This window comes from Mustela lutreola, chromosome 13, assembly GCF_030435805.1.
Source record: "Mustela lutreola isolate mMusLut2 chromosome 13, mMusLut2.pri, whole genome shotgun sequence".
NCBI lineage: Eukaryota > Metazoa > Chordata > Mammalia > Carnivora > Mustelidae > Mustela > Mustela lutreola.
Genome location: NC_081302.1, coordinates 66,782,265 through 66,804,950, shown reverse-complemented (window position 1 = coordinate 66,804,950; position 22,686 = coordinate 66,782,265).

Below are 22,686 nucleotides of genomic sequence, written 5' to 3'. Positions count from 1 at the left end.
GAGTACCCTGAAAAACTAATGACAAGGTCTAGAATTTGAGATTGAAATAGGCCACAGGTTTTTTTTTAAAGATTTTATTTATTTATTTCACAGAGAGAGAGAGAGAGATCACAAATAGTCAGAGAGGCAGGCAGAGAGAAAAGGGGAAGCCGGCTTCCCGCTGAGTAGAGAGACCGATGTGGAGCTCGATCCCAGGACCCCGGGATCATGACCTGAACCAAAGGCAGAGGCCCCAACCCACTAAGCCACCCAGGTGCCCCAGAAATAGGCCATAATTATTTCCCAATCCAGATCATCATCCCAGGAAAATTTAGGGTACCTAAAATCTATATTGATGTTAAGGAGACTTTAGCTTAACTGTAAAAGAATGTATCAGAATTTTAAATTTTCTTTTCATTTGTATTTGTTTCTTTTTCTAACAGACATACTGAACTTTATTTAATAATTTGATTTTCTTGGGGCACCTGGGCGGCTCACTTGGTTGAGTGTCTGACTCTTGATTTTGGCTCAGACCATGACCTCACAGTGGTTGGATGGAGTGCCATGACTGGTTCCACTCAACACTGAGTTCCTCACTTCAGATTCTCTCCCTCTCACTCTGCCCCTCCCCTCACTCACTCTTGTACAGGTACATAAGCATCCGCATCCATACTTCCTCTCTCTCAAATAAATAAATACATTTTTAAAAATAAGTAAAATAAAAAATAACCTGACTTTCCTTGTAAGAATGTAAACAAAAATTTAAAAAATATTAAAATTTTTAAAAATAAATAAATAAATATAAAAATTATATGTAAGTGGCTAAGAGAGGATTAGTAGAAGTTCAATTTTACATTAAATAGATTTTTTAGTCACAAATAATATTTAATAAAGGCATAATTCACTATAAGTGCTTTGAAAATTGCATCCACAGGGGAAACAATTACTGGAATCTCTTTCCTGCACAGGGAATATGTTCTAAGATCCAGCAGCTGTGTGAGTCTGCCAGCCCCTGTACTCAGAGGGCAGGAAGAGACCCAAGAAGTGGCAGGCCACTCCAGGCTGGCAGGTGGCAGTTTTAATAAGCAAAGGGAACTTTGACTTTTCAACAAGACTTTTCTGAAGTGGCAGAAAGATGAATGGGTCCCCACACTCCCCCTCCAAATCTTAACAGTTTACAGAGAGGCCTTGGCTAGATTCGGTCACATCTACTGTGCTGGTGTTTTCATCACTGTGTCACAAACTCAGTACTGTGGCCTTGGAGCAGCCTCTGGGAACAGGAAAAACAGGCAGGTCCCACATTCCAAGGTCAGGGGAGGGGGGGAGAAGCCTCCAAATGCCTGTGTCAATTGTCAGTCATGTCCTTTTGATGACTTCTCCAATGGAATCAGAGTACCAAAGTAGAGACAGTAGTGCTTCCTTTCATTATGAGAAGAATGGGGGACTCTAAGTTGTCAAAGAGCGATGATTTCTCCAGAAAAATAAATGTAAGAAATAAATGTAAGAAACTCACGCCTGGAAAATATGTATGTTAAGAACCAAACAGGGAGGGACGCCTGGGTGGCTCAGTTGGTTAAGCAGCTGCCTTCGGCTCAGGTCATGATCCCAGTGTCCTGGGATCGAGTCCCACATCGGGCTCCTTGCTCAGCAGGGAGTCTGCTTCTCCCTCTGCCTCTGCCTGCCATTCTGTCTGCCTGTGCTTGCTCTCTGCCCCCCCCCTCTGATAAATAAATAAAATCTTAAAAAAAAAAAAAGAAAAAAAGAACCAAACAGGGATGCCTGGGTGGCTCAGTCAGTTAAGCATCTGACTCTTGGTTTTGGTTCAAGTCATATCTCAGGGTCATGAAATCTAGCCCTGCATTGGAGTCTGTGCTCAGTAGAAAGTCTGCTTGAAACTCTCTCCCTTTCATTCTGCCCCTCTCCCTGCTTGCTATCTCTCAAATAAAATAAATAAGTAAAATATTAAACCTTAAAAAAAAAAGGACTGGACAAATATTTTTCAATATTTCACTGAGCAAGAAAAAATATGAAAGTTATTCCCTAAATAAGACATAATATTACATATTTTTATCTTACTTCTCAGGAATGTCTGAGAGATAAAAGATGTGTAGTATTGTCTAGGTATTAGAGGTAGAGTACTGTTCTTCCAGTGAATGAATACTATCCCTCAAAGGAATTGCCTAAATGGTTTCTGCTATAAAGTTTTTCCATTCCAGAAAATTTAGATACTAGGTATATTGCAATAAGAAACATGCAATAGTCATAATGATAGCGTTCCAATTAAAATTTCTGTATAACATATCACTCCAAAACTTAGTAGCATAAAAATAAAACCATTTTGTTATAGCTAATAAGTTCTATGAGGTAGGAATTTGGACAGGATGGGGCTGGCTAATTCGTCTGCTCCTTGCTCTGTTGACTGAGGTCACTTATTGGTGCTCCACTGGTGGATGGGTTCATTTGGAGAGTCCAAGACAACCCCACTCATGTTTCTGGGAATGGATGAACCATTGGTTTTAGTGGAAACTGTCCACATGGTCTCTCCATCATGGTGTTCTCAGGGTAGTTGGATTTCTTACATGACAGCTGGATTTCCCAGAGCAACAAACCCAAGACAAGGCAGAGTTGCATCACTCCTACCACATTGTCTTGGATACACATGAGTCATTGGGCCAGCCTAGGTTTCAAGGGATGGAGAATTAGCCTCTGTATCTTCATGGGTAGCAGCAAGGTCACAATATGAGAGAATGTATAGAATGAGAGATAATGTTATAAACATCGTAGAACATACATTCTGGAAAATACAATTTGGAAATTCATTTATTGTCCAAGGTCACTTGAGTAATAAGTAACAAATCTGGTACATTAACGTAAGCCAAGTGTGACTCCAAAGACTTTTCCATAAGAATTTTGTAATAAATCCGAGAGAGAGGAGATACAGAGACAGAGGCAGAGAGAGAGAGAGAGACAGAGATGGAGAGAGAATATTGTGTTTTGAAAGCTTATTTTAGGATACAGATTAGATTTTGAAAATATCAAATACTTTGACATTTGTCTCTTATTTAAGGGTATTTCTTCCATGAATGTATCATTTGAATCAAAGATCCATTAAGATGGAGGGACTTATTCTTCACTTTTACCTTTCATTCTTTTTTATAGCTTAGTGCCTGACCTAAGGTAGATGATCAACAAAGACTAGTTGGAATGAGTGAATGAATGAATGTTGTGCACAAATGTTGACAAGAGAAAGAACTTGTATTTGGAAAAATAAAGGAACAGTCTTAAGTGCTTTCTAAGAACTATAAGCATTTTATGCTTCCATGAAATTATTTTTCCTACATTATATTTAAAGGGCTTAAAGAGATATATTCTCTTCTCACTCTCAAACACTTTTATGTTAAAAATTATTTAGATAGAAAAATTAGACAAATAGTTTGAGTTTAACAGTTTGCTGGTTATTTCACATATACCTTTCAATTAAATAAAATGCCTATAGTACATAATACTGTAATTAAGAGTATAAACAAATAATATGCTATATCTTTATATTTAAAACCTGAAAAATTATCTGATTTTCAACTTTGACTTATTCTTTAGGAAGCTATGACATTTTAAGGTGCATATAATTAAAATGCACATAAATATGTCATATGTAGAAATGTGTTTATCCAACAGCTACACATTTTCTAAAAGTACAGTTCATTTTATTACATACTCTGATAAATCTCCTCTCTCTTAGAACATTGGAAACGGATGAATAGTATTCGTTTCTAAATTCTGTCAGAATTTCCCAAGGCAGTCGAGAGGATTTTTCCATTGCTTAGGAATGAAGCATTTGGTATAATTTGTTTGCTCAGAGGAAATGTTTCTATATGAGAAAACACAATGTTGCCATGGTGATACATCAAAAAAATCATTTGAAAATATGCAGAGTGACATAAAACTTCTTCTATTCTGTTTTTAAAAATAGTTCATATTTTTAAAATAATATATGCAGAAATTTTATTTTTGAAATGTATTTATAAGGACACAGTTTATTAAATAAAAATCAATATTTGATTTGCTTACATTTCAAACTCATAAAAAGAAAACTCATTGGATCTCAAGTCAGTCTATTTTCTTTTATTTTGTTTGTTAACATTGGAAAATATCTAGCAAAATGTGGGTAGTGTGAAGGGATCACCTTTTACTGGTCAGCGGAGAAATGTAATAGGATACAGAAATACACTATACAGGAGTGCCTGGGTGGCTCAGTCGGTTAAGTGTCTGCCTTCCACTCAGGTCATGATCCCAGTGTCCTGGGATTGAGCCCCACATCAGGCTCCCTCTTCAGGGGGAGCCTGCTTCTCCCTTTCCCACTTTCCCTGCTTGTGTTCCCTCTCTCACTGTGTCTCTCTCTGTCAAATAAATAAACAAAATCTTAAAAAGAAGAAGAAGGAGGAGGAGGAGGAGAAGAAATATACTATACAACCCATTCAATCCTGGTATTGGTGGCTTTTTCTTTAGGTTTTGCTTTATCTAAAACAGGCATTGTTTAGTGGACTATATTACTTTCTTAATCTCTTAGTTGATGGGTGAAAGGTGGCTAGCTACTCAATGGGTGAATAAGTGGGTAGGAAATGCCATTTGTTACTTATCAGACCTCAAACTCTGATTGTTAACATTTTCGAACATAGCACTTACCTAGGCAGCAAAAGAGGAAAAGGAATAAAGAATACATTCAAAAGCAAAAATGGCTCTCTACTTTGACTTCTCTGTGAGGACTGAGCCAGTCTGCAATAAAGTCACTTTGTCACCCTCTTGAACTTGAACGCCCCACTTGGTTCTTCTGTTTCAGTCTTTGGAGCTGGATCCCCTCGTGTCTCAGGTCAGCTCTCCTACGTTCAGCTGGCTTGTCTGGATATCAGTGACACTGGCTCCCAGCTGCCTATCAGTTATTAGGTTAGAGCATACTTGTAGCTGTAGCAGTTGGATGCCCTAGATCTCACCAGATGTCAGCATATCACTGGGTGACAAAACTCATCAAATCTCATTGACTTTCTTTGCCTCTGCTGGTGCAAAGTGATTACCTAGGCAATCACCAGGCCTGACATTATCAATCTCCTAGGATCCAAAAGCAAATACCCATTACCTTCTTCTTTTCAAAAGATCTAAAAGTAACCTGAATATCGGCCCCGAGTCTTTTGCCTTAAAATTGAATCTCTCAACAAATAAATCTACTAAAGAATAAACACTGTCCCTCAACCTGTAAATCTCTTTCTTTACTGACTGGGAATTATTACATATTTACAGCAACTGGAGAATAGAATAATATTTCATTGACATAAATAAGTTATTATGAGTCCTTTTTTCATACTTGGAATAGTTTCTCCTATTTAAAAATCACACTTCTTTTAAAATAAGTGAATATTCTGTTGCATCGTTATATTGTACACCTGCAACTAATGTCACACTGTGTGTTAGCTAACTGGAATTTAAAGAAGAACTTTAAAAAATGATAGGTGAAATAAAAATAAATAAAATGCATGAATACTTATTTTAATGCTTTATCCTTTATGACAAAAGAATGAGTTGCTGCTGTGGCGGCTGCTGCCAGTTCCCTGTGAAATGGTATCTGCCTTCTTGTAAGAGAGAATTACCACTTTTTGGTGTAAAAAGTCTTGTGAAATAGCGGTACAATAAGGTGAACACCTCCCTGAGAAGACATTAAGGAAGAAAAGAAGGAAAATTAAGGAAGAGAGAAGAAATTAAGGATATCATCTTCAGCAATACCTGACACAAATTTTTATTTGAATCTTCTGGGCTTTATTAGTAACTCTATGTTTCTAAGGGCAATTCCTCTGCTTGAAAGCTAGGACTCTACCTTATTTATCTTCATGTTACTGACGTTGGCAGAAGGATTTTCATAGAGGAGCTGCTCAATAAATATTTATTTGATAAACAATGTTGTTAAGTCATAGGAGTAAGTATTGATAAATAGATCTGGAGATGTTGATCCCCATTATGAGCTCAGGCAGAAGATGTCCCAGGATGAATTTATAGCTGTGAAGTGAGAGCTTTCCCAAAGACCACAGGCCAGAAAGAACAGTCAATCATCTTATTCTAATTTAATTAACAACACAGAAAGGATACTCCAGTTACAGAGAAATTTCCTTAGGATACAATGTAAGCGAACACAGCAGACATTGTTGGTGCCTGACCACAACCCTCAGGACTCACCATTCCCTTACTTTCTAGGGCTTCCTAGGCAGGCACCTGCCATCAGCCTGGGGACTTCCTCTAGCTAGGAGAGCCTGTGCCACCTTATGACCCAGGTGCAGCACCGTCTAGAAGTGCCAGGAAGCCCATGCCTCTGGGAGCAGGAAATGTGGAAGGGAGTTGTTCGATAAATACCCCAGTATCTTTGCCTTTCTGGTACAAACGCAATCTCCCAGAATTACCTAGCAGAATGGAAGCTCAGTCGTCCAACCTGTCATTGACATCCTCCCTTTCTTTGACTCATTTTTCTACTTCCCGGCGTCTGATATTGTTTGTTTGATCTTTCTAAACTGCTACTTTTTAATTTGCTCCCTTGAATTCTAAACCCTTGTCCTTTTATTCAATAAGCTTTTAGTGTCATTTGCCTCGTACGATGAGTTCTTATGGACACTAAGATATTCTCTTAAGCCATTTTCAAACAAATTTTCTATCTCTCATAAGAATTCATGAACTAATTGTGCACAGCCAGCTTCAGTTGATTAAGTAATTCTTACTTGTTTTTGGCTAGAAGGACACTGAAGCTCTGAACTCAAAGTACCTTTATGCCCAAACCTTCAATAGTTTACAACATGAACCCATGAAGTCACCTAATACCTGTGTGACTCATGATGCTTAAGATTCATAAGCTGTACTTTCTTAGTTCCGCCATTTTTAGGAAAACCAGATATATTGGGAGATTTGGGTGATTTAGACACCAGAGAATTTTAAATCCCAGTGACAGTACTGAGACCATATGATTAACTTACAGTGGCTGAAATGAACACAACATAGCTCACAGCAAAACTCTCACCCGGCCAGTGCACTTCTAATCTCTCAGCATCCTCCAGCACCAAATAAAGCCACAAGTATTTTTCCAGCAACTTAAATCACTGCCTTTCCACCCTCCATCAGGATAAGAATTTTGTTATTTTTCCTTGGAATGGGAAGAAGAATCTTGGAATTACTTCTTCCTCTAGTTCAAGTGATGCTGTCATAATTACACCCATATCATTAATCTTTTCATGGGGCATCTATTTACAGAGAGCTTTCAAATATGACTTCATATAAACCAGTTTTGATAGGTCCAGAGGTACTACTGGGTTTTTTTTTTTTTATTATTATTCTGGAGGTAGGAAAACCAGTGGTTATAAAACTTAAGTGTCTTGACCGATAGAACATGGATTCAGGAATAGCCCCAGATGTCCTTCCTCACATCTTGGGCTCATTCCACTCGACTTTGGGTGGACTTGATAACACTTCTGACTCTAGGGAAAATGCTTGTCCCCTGTCACTTCCATGTTATCAGAGAACTCTTGTATTGTCTGCAAAGAATAAACCTTTTTAGGGGAAAGTCAATATCCCTAGGACCTCATTCAGATCTCCAATGAAAAGGCAGTATTTATTTCATTTCTTTGTGCTGAATCAAATTAAATTCTTGGATGGAAGTCTCTATCAAAACTGTCATTATGTAGGAATTTTTTTATGTATAAAGTTTTAAAAGCATAAATCCTGTGCAAATGATCAAATCTTAGTGGAGTGGGTGAAGTCACTGGATTTTCTTTGCTAAAGCTAACATCTGGTAAATTTATAGCTCACTGTGCTGTAGTTTAAGGGCAATAACAAAAACACTGTCATCGCATCAGTAGTCAACCACCATAAGGAGTAAATGTTATTATCCAGAAAATAATCCCCTAAGAAATATATTTCTAACTGATTAGTAAAGCTGCATATGAAGACCCTACATAATAAAGCAACTTTGTTTCTTAGCAACAGGAGAATAAAACAGATTGAAATATGATGGGTTTGACAATGACAATGAATGGGAAATCAGTATAACTTGAAAAAAATCAGCAGGAGAGAAGTTGATAGGTATAGAAGAAAGCTGCAGATGACTTTTAGATTTAAGATTTTAACCATAAATCCAGCACACGGAGGAGCATGAGACTTGTGGCAGAACAAAAATCTCGGGCACCTGAATGGCTTGGTCCATTAAGCATCTGCCTTTAGCTCAGGTCATGATCTCAGAGTACTGGGACCTAGACCCATGTCGTGTTGGGCTCCCTGCTCAGTGGAGAATCTGCTTCTTCCTCTCCTTCTGCCTCTCTCCCTGCTCATCCTCTCTCTCTCTCTCTCTCTCTCTCAAATAAATAAATAAAATCTTTAATAAATAAAATCTGAAGGAAGCCAATTTCTTTTACAGGAGAAAGTGTTTCACTACCTTTCATTATATCAGCAACTATTGCAACCTAACAGCCAATGTGGCAAGGAAAGAGTGAAGGAATAAATCCCACTTGCATGCTTTTAAAGCGCTCTACTGGTGAACTAATCATAAAAGGAATCACATTTTACAGATTAACTAGAATTTTAATATCCTAGGAGGGAATTTTCACTAAAGATCATGATATTTCAAGAGCTCTTTATGTATTTTCTCAACATTCATTTGAATTTTCAGGGGGATGGGGGAATTTTAATACATAATCTAAATACTTTATTCAATGTAATGAATACTGTTGATTAATAACAATTTACTGAGTGCTGACTGTGAACCAAGCTCTTTCTAATCAATTTACATACTTCAGTGTATTTGATCTTTACAATACTACTCAAAGTGCCTCTTATTTTCCTTATTTTACTGAGGAAAGCAGACCCTTAGAGAAATTTGCCTGTGGTAGGCAGAATCCTATGAAGACCCCTAAGAATCCCATCCTCTTACGTGCAAAATTTCCCGCACCTTACCTGTAGGCAGAATCTGTGAATGAATACAGTCACTCCTGTGATTTGGTCACCAATTTGTGGATTTTGAGTTAATCAAAAGAAAGAGTATCTGGGTGAGCTCCATCTCAGTGGGTCCTTAAAAGGATCTGGAGGTAGAGAATGGATAGGGAGGAGTAAGAAAATCTGTGCAGGGGGCCAGGGGACAAGGGCCCAAATACCACCTTTAGGAAATGAGCACAGACTCTGGTTAGCAGCTGGAACAGGGACCCTGCTTGGAAGACAACAGGGACTTCAGTCATAGAACTACAAGGAAGTGAATCTGACCCATTCTAGCCAACTTGGAAGAGGGCCTAGAGCTTCCGCTGGAAATCACAGCCCTGGAAGACACCTTGCCTCCCCCTGGGTGAGACCTTAAGAAGAGGACTCAGCTCACCAGTACCCAAAAAAAAAAAATGACACCCAGAAATTATGAGATCATCAATGGATGTTGTTTTGAGCCCTTACATGTGCGGAAATGCAGCTATAGGAGAACAATACAGTTCATAAAGCCCAATTTCCAGTGAGCGAGACCAAAACGCAGGGCAGTCTGATCCTGAGGGTCTCACTTTCAAAAATCTTCCTACCAATTTCCATATAAATTAAGACCTTTTGTTTGCAATCTATAGAAACTGACTTCCGCCTAACTGAAATAAAAGTAAAAGTGAAACAATGTCATTTCATATGAACTACCAAAAATCTTTTAGAATAAAAAAAAGTCAAAAAGCCAGACTCAAGGAGAACAAAACAGAAAGCACTTTCCAGAATCCCAGCTGGAAGATCCAGTCTCTACAGGCAGCTGCTATAGGAAAATGGCTCTTTCCACTGCCCCAGGCCTGAAGCTCAAGATTCAGATTCCCTGAGAGGAAAGGCTGATGGCACACCTAGGTTACAGGCCCACACTGTGCTCTGAGGACTGAAAGTGTGATTGACAAAACTTCTAGAATCATAAAAAATAATAATGCAGGCTTGCTTTTCATTTTAATTTTGTGAGAAGTGGGTGGTGGATCAGGGTCCTCCAGAGAAAAGAACCAATATACAAAAAAAGATTTCTTTTAGGGAATTGGCTCACATGATTGTGGGGCCTGGCAAATCCAAAATCTGTAGAGAGGGCTGGCAGCCTGGAAATTCTGGCAAGAGTTGATGCAGTTTTGTGTCCAAGGCAGTGTGGAAGGCAGAATTCCTTCCTCTTGGGGAGCACTCAGCTTTTTCTCCTACAGCCTTTAGTAACTGGTGAGGCCCACCCACATAATGGAGAGTCAGCCTCTCCTGATTTAAATGTTCATCACATCTAAAAAAAAAAAAATTAGATTCAGAGCACCACATGTATTGTTGTTTGACCAAACAACAAGGAAACTAAAGCCAAGCCAAGCTAACATGTAAAATTAACCATCCCTGGGGGTCTTGTAGAAGTTGGTGGAGGCTTCCAGTGCTTCTCAGACTTTTCTGTGATAGCCCTTGACTGTGGGCCAGGAACCACCAATGAAAGGTTTCTGAAAATTACTGAGGACATCTTTCGATAATGACTGTCACAATATTATCAAAGTTTGCATTGAAAACTGTGTAAATACAATAAACATTTAGCTCCAGCGTTAACACATTTATAGCGATAGGAAAAATGGATAACTTAATTGAATTTTCAGGCGAGATGTGGAAAAATGTCATGGTCTTGATGAGACATTTACTTGAAAGTTTCTTCTACCATAAGTCTATTTCACGAGTATAATTAATTGATTAAGCAGCATGCATGAAGAAGCGTTATAGATTAACTGTGTTTGATCTAAATATCCTGGGGTCCCTGACTTTGATATAATTTCCAAATTGTAGTGAAGAATTGAAATGTGCTATCTTTGGGGAAAATATATTAAATTCTTATGGACTTTAAATTCTCTAATTCATTGTTTTATTTAACAAACACTTAAAAGCTCTCTGTGTGATGATCTTCCTTTCCTTCCAGAAGCAAGTGTGGGACAAACCATGGATCTCTAACTTGACGAAAGGATTTCAGGATCTCCTGCATCTGATTGGATTTAGGCTGTGTGGTTTTTTTTTTTTTTTTTTTTTAATTTTTTATTTTTTATAAACATATATTTTTATCCCCAGGGGTACAGGTCTGTGAATCACCAGGTTTACACACTTCACAGCACTCACCAAATCACATACCCTCCCCAATGTCCATAATCCCATCCCCTTCTCCCAAACCCCCTCCCCCCGGCAACCCTCAGTTTGTTTCGTGAGATTAAGAGTCACTTATGGTTTGTCTCCCTCCCAATCCCATCTTGTTTCATTTATTCTTCTTCTACCCACTTAAGCCTCCATGTTGCATCACCACTTCCTCATATCAGGGAGATCATATGATAGTTGTCTTTCTCTGCTTGACTTATTTCGCTAAGCATGATACGCTCTAGTTCCATCCATGTTGTTGCAAATGGCAAGATTTCATTTCTTTTGATGGCTGCATAGTATTCCATTGTGTATATATACCACACCTTCTGGATCCATTCATCTGTTGATGGACATCTAGGTTCTTTCCATAGTTTGGCTATTGTGGACATTGCTGCTATAAACATTCGGGTGCATGTGTCCCTTTGGATCACTACATTTGTATCTTTAGGGTAAATACCCAATAGTGCAATTGCTGGGTCATAGGGCAGTTCTATTTTCAACATTTTGAGGAACCTCCATGCTGTTTTCCAGAGTGGCTGCACCAGCTTGCATTCCCACCAACAGTGTAGGAGGGTTCCCCTTTCTCCACATCCTCGCCAGCATCTGTCATTTCCTGATTTGTTGATTTTAGCCATTCTGACTGGTGTGAGGTGATATCTCATTGTGGTTTTGATTTGTATTTCCCTGATGCCGAGTGATATGGAGCACTTTTTCATGTGTCTGTTGGCCATCTGGATGTCTTCTTTGCAGAAATGTCTGTTCATGTCCTCTGCCCATTTCTTGATTGGATTATTTGTTCTTTGGGTGTTGAGTTTGCTAAGTTCTTTATAGATTCTGGACACTAGTCCTTTATCTGATATGTCGTTTGCAAATATCTTCTCCCATTCTGTCAGTTGTCTTTTGATTTTGTTAACTGTTTCCTTTGCTGTGCAAAAGCTTTTGATCTTGATGAAATCCCAGTAGTTCATTTTTTCCCTTGCTTCCCTTGCCTTTTGCGTTGTTCCTAGGAAGATGTTGCTGCGGCAGAGGTCGAAGAGGTTGCTGCCCGTGTTCTCCTCAAGGATTTTGGTGGATTCCTTTCGTACATTGAGATCCTTCATCCATTTTGAGTCTATTTTCGTGTGTGGTGTAAGGGAATGGTCCAATTTCATTTTTCTGCATGTGGCTGTCCAATTTTCCCAGCACCATTTATTGAAAAGGCTGTCTTTTTTCCATTGGACATTCTTTCCTGCTTTGTCGAAGATTAGTTGACCATAGATTTGAGGGTCTATTTCTGGGCTCTCTATTCTGTTCCATTGATCTATGTGTCTGTTTTTGTGCCAGTACCATGCTGTCTTGATGATGACAGCTTTGTAATAGAGCTTGAAGTCCGGAATTGTGATGCCACCAACGTTGGCTTTCTTTTTCAATATCCCTTTGGCTATTCGAGGTCTTTTCTGGTTCCATATAAATTTTAGAATTATTTGTTCCATTTCTTTGAAAAAGATGGATGGTACTTTGATAGGAATTGCATTAAATGTGTAGATTGCTTTAGGTAGCATAGACATTTTCACAATATTTATTCTTCCAATCCAGGAGCATGGAACATTTTCCCATTTCTTTGTGTCTTCCTCAATTTCTTTCATGAGTACTTTATAGTTTTCTGAGTATAGATTCTGTGTCTCTTTGGTTAGGTTTATTCCTAGGTATCTTATGGTTTTGGATGCAATTGTAAAAGGGATTGACTCCTTAATATCTCTTTCTTCTGTCTTGCTGTTGGTGTATAGAAATGCAACTGATTTCTGTGCATTGATTTTATATCCTGACACTTTACTGAATTCCTGTATAAGTTCTAGCAGTTTTGGAGTGGAGTCTTTTGGGTTTTCCACATATAGTATCGTATCATCTGTGAAGAGTGATAATTTGACTTCTTCTTTGCCGATTTGGATGCCTTTAATTTCCTTTTGTTGTCTGATTGCTGAGGCTAGGACCTCTAGTACTATGTTGAATAGCAGTGGTGATAATGGACATCCCTGCCGTGTTCCTGACCTTAGCGGAAAAGCTTTCAGTTTTTCTCCATTGAGAATGATATTTGCGGTGGGTTTTTCATAGATGACTTTGATGATATTGAGGTATGTGCCCTCTATCCCTACACTTTGAAGAGTTTTGATCAGGAAGGGATGTTGTACTTTGTCAAATGCTTTTTCAGCATCTATTGAGAGTATCATATGGTTCTTGTTCTTTCTTTTATTGATGTGTTGTATCACATTGACTGATTTGCGGATGTTGAACCAACCTTGCAGCCCTGGAATAAATCCCACTTGGTCGTGGTGGATAATCTTTTTAATGTACTGTTGAATCCTATTGGCTAGTATTTTGTTGAGTATTTTCGCATCTGTGTTCATCAAGGATATCGGTCTATAGCTCTCTTTTTTGGTGGGATCCTTGTCTGGTTTTGGGATCAAGGTGATGCTGGCCTCATAAAATGAGTTTGGAAGTTTTCCTTCCATTTCTATTTTTTGGAACAGTTTCAGGAGAATAGGAATTAGTTCTTCTTTAAATGTTTGGTAGAATTCCCCCGGGAAGCCGTCTGGCCCTGGGCTTTTGTTTGTTTGGAGATTTTTAATGACTGTTTCAATCTCCTTACTGGTTATGGGTCTGTTCAGGCTTTCTATTTCTTCCTGGTTCAGTTGTGGTAGTTTATATGTTTCTAGGAATGCATCCATTTCTTCCAGATTGTCAAATTTATTGCCGTAGAGTTGCTCATAGTATGTTCTTATAATAGTTTGTATTTCTTTGGTGTTAGTTGTGATCTCTCCTCTTTCATTCATGATTTTATTTATTTGGGTCCTTTCTCTTTTCTTTTTGATAAGTCGGGCCAGGGGTTTATCAATTTTATTAATTCTTTCAAAGAACCAGCTCCTAGTTTCGTTGATTTGTTCTATTGTTTTTTTGGTTTCTATTTCATTGATTTCTGCTCTGATCTTTATGATTTCTCTTCTCCTGCTGGGCTTAGGGTTTCTTTCTTGTTCTTTCTCCAGCTCCTTTAGGTGTAGGGTTAGGTTGTGTTTTTTTAACAAGGGGAATCTTCAAGTCCTGAGTGACGATTTTCTGCCAAAAGTCATTTTTTACAGTGACTCATGCATGGTTATTTGCATTGGCATTCTTACAAATAGATCCAGGAACATTTGTCTATTAATGTTCCAAATAAGGGTTATGAAGGTTATGTTTCAGGGGTTTTGTGGGCCCTAAATTCCACCTTAATCAGGATGATGAGGGTTTGAGACATTTCCGCACCCTGGCACAGTTATGAATGGATATCTCTAAGGCTTGGTTACTGAGGGGCACACTATTTTGTTGGTGCCCTCAGTTTCAGAGTGGGGACAATTCTTTCAAATTCAGGCATACAAGGCATTCTGGATGACTAGAGACTGCTTCATTATTCAGTGTAAATAACATCAGGCAATATACTGAGAATACACAGAAAATAAAATTTCTATTATTCTCATTTTTTTATTTAACATATAATGTATTATTCGTTTCAGGGATCTAGGTCTATGACTCATCAATCTTACACATACAGTGCTCACCACAACACATACCCTCCCCAATGTCCATCCCCCAGCCACCCCATCCCCCCCACCCTCCTCCCCTCCAGCAACCCAGAGTTTGTTTCCTGAGATTAAGAGTCTCTTAAGGTTTGTCTCCCTCTCTGGTTTAATTTTGCTTCATTTTTTTCCTCTCTTCCCCATGATCCTCTGCCTTGTTTCTTAAATTCCTCATATCAGTGAGATCATATTATCTTTCTCTGATTGACTTACTTCACTTAGCATAATACCCTCTAGACTTAGCATAATACCCTCTAGTTCCATCCACGTCATTGCAAATGGTAAGATCTCATTTTTTGATGACCTCATAGTATTCCATTGAATGGATAAAGAAGATGTGGTATATACACTGGAATATTATCCCTCATTTTCCTGTAATTTGTGGATATAGCAAAATGTAGAATGAGTTCAAAAGTCAGAATGCTTGGGTTGAAATCCTGGCTCTGCTGCTTAATAACCATGTGACTCTGGTTGGCTTTCATAATGTCTCTATGCCTCACTTTCTTTTCAAAATGTGGATAACAACAGCACAACAAGGACTACAGGAAATCACCTGTATAAAATGTTTAGAGCTAGAGGATATTAGTAAATTTTAGTAGCTGACTTTTGGGGGAAAAATTCTCCAACTATAGAATTTTCCAATTTCCATGGTTTAAATTCTCCCACTTTAGCCAATTTAAAGCTGCCAATGTGATATCACTGAACCTGGAGGTGGGGACTGGCTCTTGGGAGACAGTATGGGTCAGCTCCAGCACACCACAGATTTGAACAATACCCAGACATACTCAACATCCAAGGAAAGTAAGTAAGTTATTGGTATTCTTATTTGTTGAAAAAAATTTTTAAAGATTTTATTTATTTATTTGACAGACAGAGATCACAAGTAGGCAGAGAGGCAGGCAGAGATAGGGGGAAGCAGGTTGCCACCAAGCAGGGAGCCCAATATGGGGCTCGATCCCAGGAACCCGAGATCACAACCTGAGCTGAAGGCAGAGGCTTAACCCACTGAGCCACCCAGGCACCCCAATTTGTTGAAAATTCATAATTAAAGTCATCAAAGAGGTAGCCACACTGGACAGACCCTGAAACACTCTGCAAGGTCATGGCACCTGGCCAATAAAAGAAAGAATCATCCATTCTATAAAGCTTCAGTTAGTATTTTTCTTTCTTTCTTTTTTTGTTTTTTAAGATTTTATTTTTAAGTAATCTTTAAACTCAATGTGGGCCTCGAACCCACAATCCCAAGATCAAGAGTTACATGCTCTACTAACTAAGCCTGCAAGGCACTCCCAGTTAGTAATTTTCTACTTGAACTGTTGTTATAAAGGCCAGAGCAATCGATAGCAGAATCACAAACCCTTCAGCCTGTCAGGGGTCTAACCCATGATTCTGACAATGTGCCAGCCCTTCTGCTTGCACAGAATCAACCATGCTGGACAGAGGTCTTGTTTGTCTATGTTTGTTTTTCAAATTACAGCTTGACACTTGAGCAAATGTCTTCAGAAGTTACTCTGTTTAGTTGACCAAGTTCTTTATTTCTATTGACTGGGCTGCATCCAGGCAGCTGCCTTGATAATGAAACCGTCCTCTTTTTCATAGCAAAAGAAATTTGGGAGACAATTTGCCTGCAGTTGGTGCTAATCTCCCAAATGGAAGAAACCCGTAATCTTAATCAATGTTTCAAATAAATTTTTATTTATTTGATTCTGGTTGCAATCGTTTATTTGACATTTTTAAAAATCTTCTTACTGAAAAAGGGGGTAGAACATTATTGTGCTTTAAGTTATCCCAAAAGCGCAAAGTAAAGCCACACAATCTGGGCAGTGTGATTCAATCATGCAGAAGACTTCTCCCCACACTCATCATCTCTCTCAGTCTTGGGCCAACTTGCATGATTCTTGAACACCTGAATGTTGTATACATACATTATTATTATTATTATTACATAGGATCTGATGATGAATAAAGTGTGAAATAATAATAATTGTGTTATAGGGTTGTTATGAAAATTAACTGAGATAGTGTATGCATAGAGCATTTAGTAGATGCCAAGCAAATATTATTTACCTTTTATTAATAACATATAATTATAATTATTATTTAGAGGATATATTTTTCTTAAAGAATCTCATAGCAAAGAGGCTTAGTACCCTGATAGAAATTAGATATTTACAGAAATTTTCAAAATATTTATTTATTTATTTTAGAGAGACAGCATGAGCACTGGGGAGGGGCAGAGGAGCAGAAGAATTCTCAAGCAGACTCTCTGCTGAATATGGAGCCCACACTCAGGGGCTTGATCGCAGGAGTCTGAGATTACGAACTGAGCTGGAATCAAGAGTTAGCCTCCCAAAAACTGACTGAACACCCAGACACCCCTCAATATTCACAGAAACTTTTAAGTTTTAAAAATCAAAACTGAGGTAATTGAAGACTAAGAAAAGAGTCGTGAAAATCAGGATATAAAGAAAAGTTCATTTCTTGCCTTCTCGCCCTGAAAATTCTGGGAACATGATTATTCCTTTTGCTTTATATGCAACCAAGAAAAGGGAGAGAGTGACATTTAGATGTAAGATTCAGCTGCATTTAATTGCACTTTTTGATTCAATCTGGATTGTCTCCAAAAGCAATGTGTTATACCAGAGGAAAATAGCTCCTTTCACCTGTAAGAGACCTGAGAGAGAGGGAAAGAATTATGGCTTCAAATCTTAGTCTCTGGAGCACCACCAAAGTAAAAGAGTCTTTCCAAACAGCCGTATCCGTTAGTCTCCGTGCTCCAGCCCAGAAGAGTATTTCAGAATCAAAATTTATATACTAGAAATCAAAAGAAATGAGCCAGCTCTCTCCCTAGAGGATGGCTTAAGTTTAATGAATCTGTGGTTGTAAGAGCTTTTAGCTCCTGTGTTTTAAGAAGACATTGCCATATTATGAATACAACATACACAGGACCCACTCTAAGCTTTTAGAAATAAATATGATTATATAATTTATAAGATAAGAATTATAAAGATAGTTTATCTTTCTGGTTCTTCTCTAAAGAGAGCCTAACATTCAGAAAGCAGAAGTACTACTTGATGACTTTGATGTCAGCTGTGTACATGAAAACTGTGTTACCAAAACTTTGCAACTAAAGAAAGGGAAGAGGTAGACAATAGTTGAGTCATTAGCTCCATTGCTAATGTCCCTGACAATGACATGCCAGCTGGCTTCCTTAATAGAGATTCTCAAAACTGTGTGCATATTAGAATTTTCTGGGTAGTTTAAAAAATTAGCAAGGATCAGATCTCACTCCAACAGATGATGATCTAATTAATCTGGGGAAAATCCTGGGCATAAGTATATATTAAAAAATAAATGCAGCTGGCAAAATATTGTCTCCAAATGTGTGATGTCTCTAGAATCTGTCAATACATTATGGGATTGGACAGATGAGATGAAGACTGCGACCCTAAAATGAGGAGATTATCTTGGATTATCTGGCTATAAAAGGCTTTAAAATCCAAGAACACCTCCCAACTAGAGTCAGAAATGGGACAGAAAAAGAAAGGAGAGATTTGAAGTAAAAGAGTGACGCAAATCACAATTGCTGGCTTGGAAGCTGGGAAAAGGGGGCCGTGAGCCAGGAGTAAGGAGCCTCTAGAAGCTGGGGATAACCTTCCTTTGACATCCTGCAAGGAAACAGGAACCTCAGTCCTACACCCAAAAAGAACTGAATTCTGCCAACAATTCAACTGATCAAGGAAATAAATGCTTCCCTACAATCTATAGAAAGGAAGACAGTCCAGCCGATGCCTTGATTTGAGCCCAGGGAGACCTGTGTCAGACTTCCAACCTATAGAACTGAAAATTATTAAATTCATATTGTTTAAATTCCTAACATTTTAGTAATTTGTTTACAGAAGTAATAGAAACAATCATACAATAATTCTATATATATTATACATAAAGTAATACTGTGAAAATTCTACAGAAAGAGAATAAATTTCATATTTAGAATAGTTTTAGATTTACAGAAAAGTTGCAAAGATAGTACAGAGAGTTACCCTATACCCCACACCAGTTACCCCTACTAATATATTAGTTTGGTACTTTAGTCACAAATAATGAACCAATATTGATATGATATTTGCTTTTAAATGTTTATTTATTTCAGAGAGAGGATGCACAAGATCAAAGGATAGGGAGAAGCAGATTCCCAGGCGAGCAGGGAACCTGATGCTGGGCTCCATCTTAGGACACTGAGATCTTGCTAAACCCAGATGCTTAACCTACTGAGACACCTAGGTGCCCCTTGATACATTATTATTAACTAAAGTTCATACTTTATCCAAATTTGCTTAGTTTTTACCAATGTTATTTTATTGTTCCAGGATCTCATCCAAAGTACCTCATTATGTTTAATCATGTCTCCTTAGTTTCCTCAAGACGGACATTTTCGGGCCACCTGGGTGGCTCAGTGGGTTAAAGCCTCTGCCTTCAGCTCAGGTCATGATCTCAGGGCCCCAGAATAGAGCCCCACATTGGGCTCTCTGCTCAGCGGGAAGCCTGCTTCCCCCTCTCCCTCTGCCTGCCTCTCTGCCTACTTGTGATCTCTCTTTCTGTCAAAAAAAATACATAAAATCTTAAAAAAAAAAAAAAAAAGACTGACATTTTCTCAGACTTTCTTTGTCCTTGATGATCTGACAGTTTTCAGGAGTACTGGTTGGATATTTTGTAGCATGTCCTTCAATTTAGACTTGTCTGATGTTTCTCTGGGGCTAAGGGGTTTTAAAAGGAAGACCACAAAGCTAAAATTCCATTCTCATAACACCATGTCAAAGGTATTTTCTACCAATAGGACTCATCAACAGTGATGTTAAACCTGGATTATCTGGCATTTGACAGGTGTCTCCAGTGTAAAGTTACTCTTCAGATTCTTTGGTCAAAGTCTGCATTCCTCTCTGGGATTCTTGATCTCTTTTTTTTTTTTTTTTTTTCCAATACATTAAAGTTTGTTCGTTGTGTTGTCAAATTCTTTATTATTTTTACAGATTCTTAACTCTGTGTTTCTTGTTAGTTTGTTTGTTTTAAGATTTTATTTATTTATGTGACAAAGATCACAAGTAGACAGAGAGGCAGCCAGAGAGAGAGAGAGAGGGAAGCAGGCTCCCTGCTGAGCAGAGAGCCGGATGCGGGACTCGATCCCAGGACCCTGAGATCATGACCTGAGCCGAAGGCAGCAGCTTAATCCACTGAGCCACCCAGGCGCCCCCCCTTCTTTGTTTTTATCATGCAAAGACAGTTAACATGAGATCTGCCCTCTTAACAAATGCTTAGATGTACAATACAGTATTGACTACAAGTACAATGTTGTACAGCATAGCTCTACAATGTATTTATCGTGCTTAACTAATGCTTTACACCCTCTGATTAATAACTACATGCCTCACCTCTCAGCCCCTGGCAACCACTGACTCCACTCTTTCCGTCTATGAATTTGGTTATTTTGGGTACCTCATAAAAGTAGAATTAACTTCTTTTTCCTTTCTGTGATTGGCTTATCTCATTTACAATAATGTTCTTAAGGTTGTTGTATCTTACAGAGTATGCTACAAATATTATCATTTTCTTTGTGTGCCATGATATGAGAAAGTTGGGGAAAAAAAACTTAGAGAACAAAATTTAGAACCATTCCTTGAATGCCTGTTCTCTGCCAGGGCATGGCCCGTGTCCCGGGTGTTTAACGTAATGGGAAATAGTGAAAGTTTTCTCATTTCTGCCACTGGTTCACTGTAGTTTTGAGTAAGTGACTTAAACACTACAGGGCAAGAATGGATGATCTCTGAAATTCTAGTGTTCTTTGAGTCTGTTAACAGTTAATGATGAATGCAAAAACACATATAAAATTGAGATATATGGCTAGATGTCAACAAATCTATGGTCTCTGGGATATTTTGTGCAAAGTGGCTTCCTTTGAATTTATGAATCGTTCCCAAATGATGCTTTTCATGTCATAGAGTTAGCATTTATTTGACTAATTAAAGCAAATGTCGACAGACTTATTTCAGACTCCATCTCACCATACAATGTGTTCATCAGTAGCAAAATCTCGCTGGAAGCCGATTTGAAAGAGAAGGCAAATTGAATATTTTAAATGAGACTTGCTGAAGTAGATATGAGTAATTAAAAGCAGTGTAAGAATGAGTTAAGTAGATTTATTTTTAAAAGAAAGCAAGCTAGAATGTTCTGCCAATGCTTTTAATCAATTTCTATTGAATGGCTCTGTCCATTTAATGAAAAAGAAGAGAACATTTCATCTCATGAAGATGATTAGGATATTTTATTACCAGTCCCTAGATTGTAGCCAGTTCAATCTTCTTCAGACATGAATTCAACAACAACAAAAAAAAAAAACCCTTGAGAATATGCTCAGCATTTATCATACTCTTCAGAAGCCCTGGGAGAAAATAGGAAAAGTTGCAGTGAGAAAGTTTAGAAGATTCATAGTACTTCTCATGCATCAGTCTTGCCAAGAGCTCCTAAATGTTCTAAATGAATTTCTATCTACAGAATAATTTTATTCTCAATGGGATAAATCCTGAAAATGAAGAATATTTCTTGCAAGTGAGCCAATAACAGAGAGGCATTGACTATTTGAGCAAGATGATGTTAATTCCAAATTTTTTTTTCTCACTACAGTATTTTCTGAAATGTGGGATGCACATCACGGACTACAAGATAATTCTAGGTGGTACATAGCTTTAAATAGCATTAAATTGCATAGTGATAAAGTTACTGAGTATTTGGTACTTTTTCATTCCTTACTCTTTAGGTCAATAGACAGTCTTAATTTGATGCTTATTTCTTTCTCCTACTTTTAATTTAATTCTATTCTGAAGAAACATTACATATACATTGTTTATAAAGTGAAACGTCAATTAAAAAGCTCTAATTCACCAATGTCCCCCTACCCATCTTCCCTCCCTGGAGAAAAGCATTATTATTCATTTTTTTAAAATAATTTGTCTATTATCTATTCATTCAAATATAAATCATTTTTCTTATCTAAATAGTGTTAATATCTTATATGCTTCCGTGTTTAGAAGGGTTGTTTTAAATGTTATTCATGGGCTTAAACACCTGTTAATATTCCTTTTTAACAGAAAGATTTCAATGTTTTACCAGTTAATAGAATGAAGCTAAAATTTAATAACAACTTTACTTCCATTGTATTAAGATCTTATCATTTATTTATGGCAAGGAAGGATGAGGTGATATGATGCTTCCTCTTCAAATATATTTAATTTTTGAAACTTGAACTAATTTAAAGAGAAAAAAAAAACAGAGGAAATTTTCTTTTTTTTTTTTTTTTTTTTTTTATAAACATATATTTTTATCCCCAGGGGTACAGGTCTGTGAATCACCAGGTTTACACACTTCACAGCACTCACCAAATCACATACCCTCCCCAATGTCCATAATCCCCTATACAGTAACAGTCACCTTACAGGCAATACAATGGCACTAAATTCATATCTCTCAATAGTTACCCTGAATGTGAATGGGCTAAATGCCCCTGTCAAAAGACACAGGGTATCAGAATGGATAAAAAAACAAAACCCATCTATATGTTGCCTCCAAGAAACACATTTTAAGCCCGAAGACACCTCCAGATTTAAAGTGAGGGGGTGGAAAAGAATTTACCATGCTAATGGACATCAGAAGAAAGCAGGAGTGGCAATCCTTATATCAGATCAATTAGATTTTAAGCCAAAGACTATAATAAGAGATGAGGAAGGACACTATATCATACTCAAAGGGTCTGTCCAACAAGAAGATTTAACAATTTTAAATATCTATGCCCCCAATGTGGGAGCAGCCAACTATATAAACCAATTAATAACAAAATCAAAGAAACACATCAACAATAATACAATAATAGTAGGGGACTTTAACACTCCCCTCACTGAAATGGACAGGTCATCCA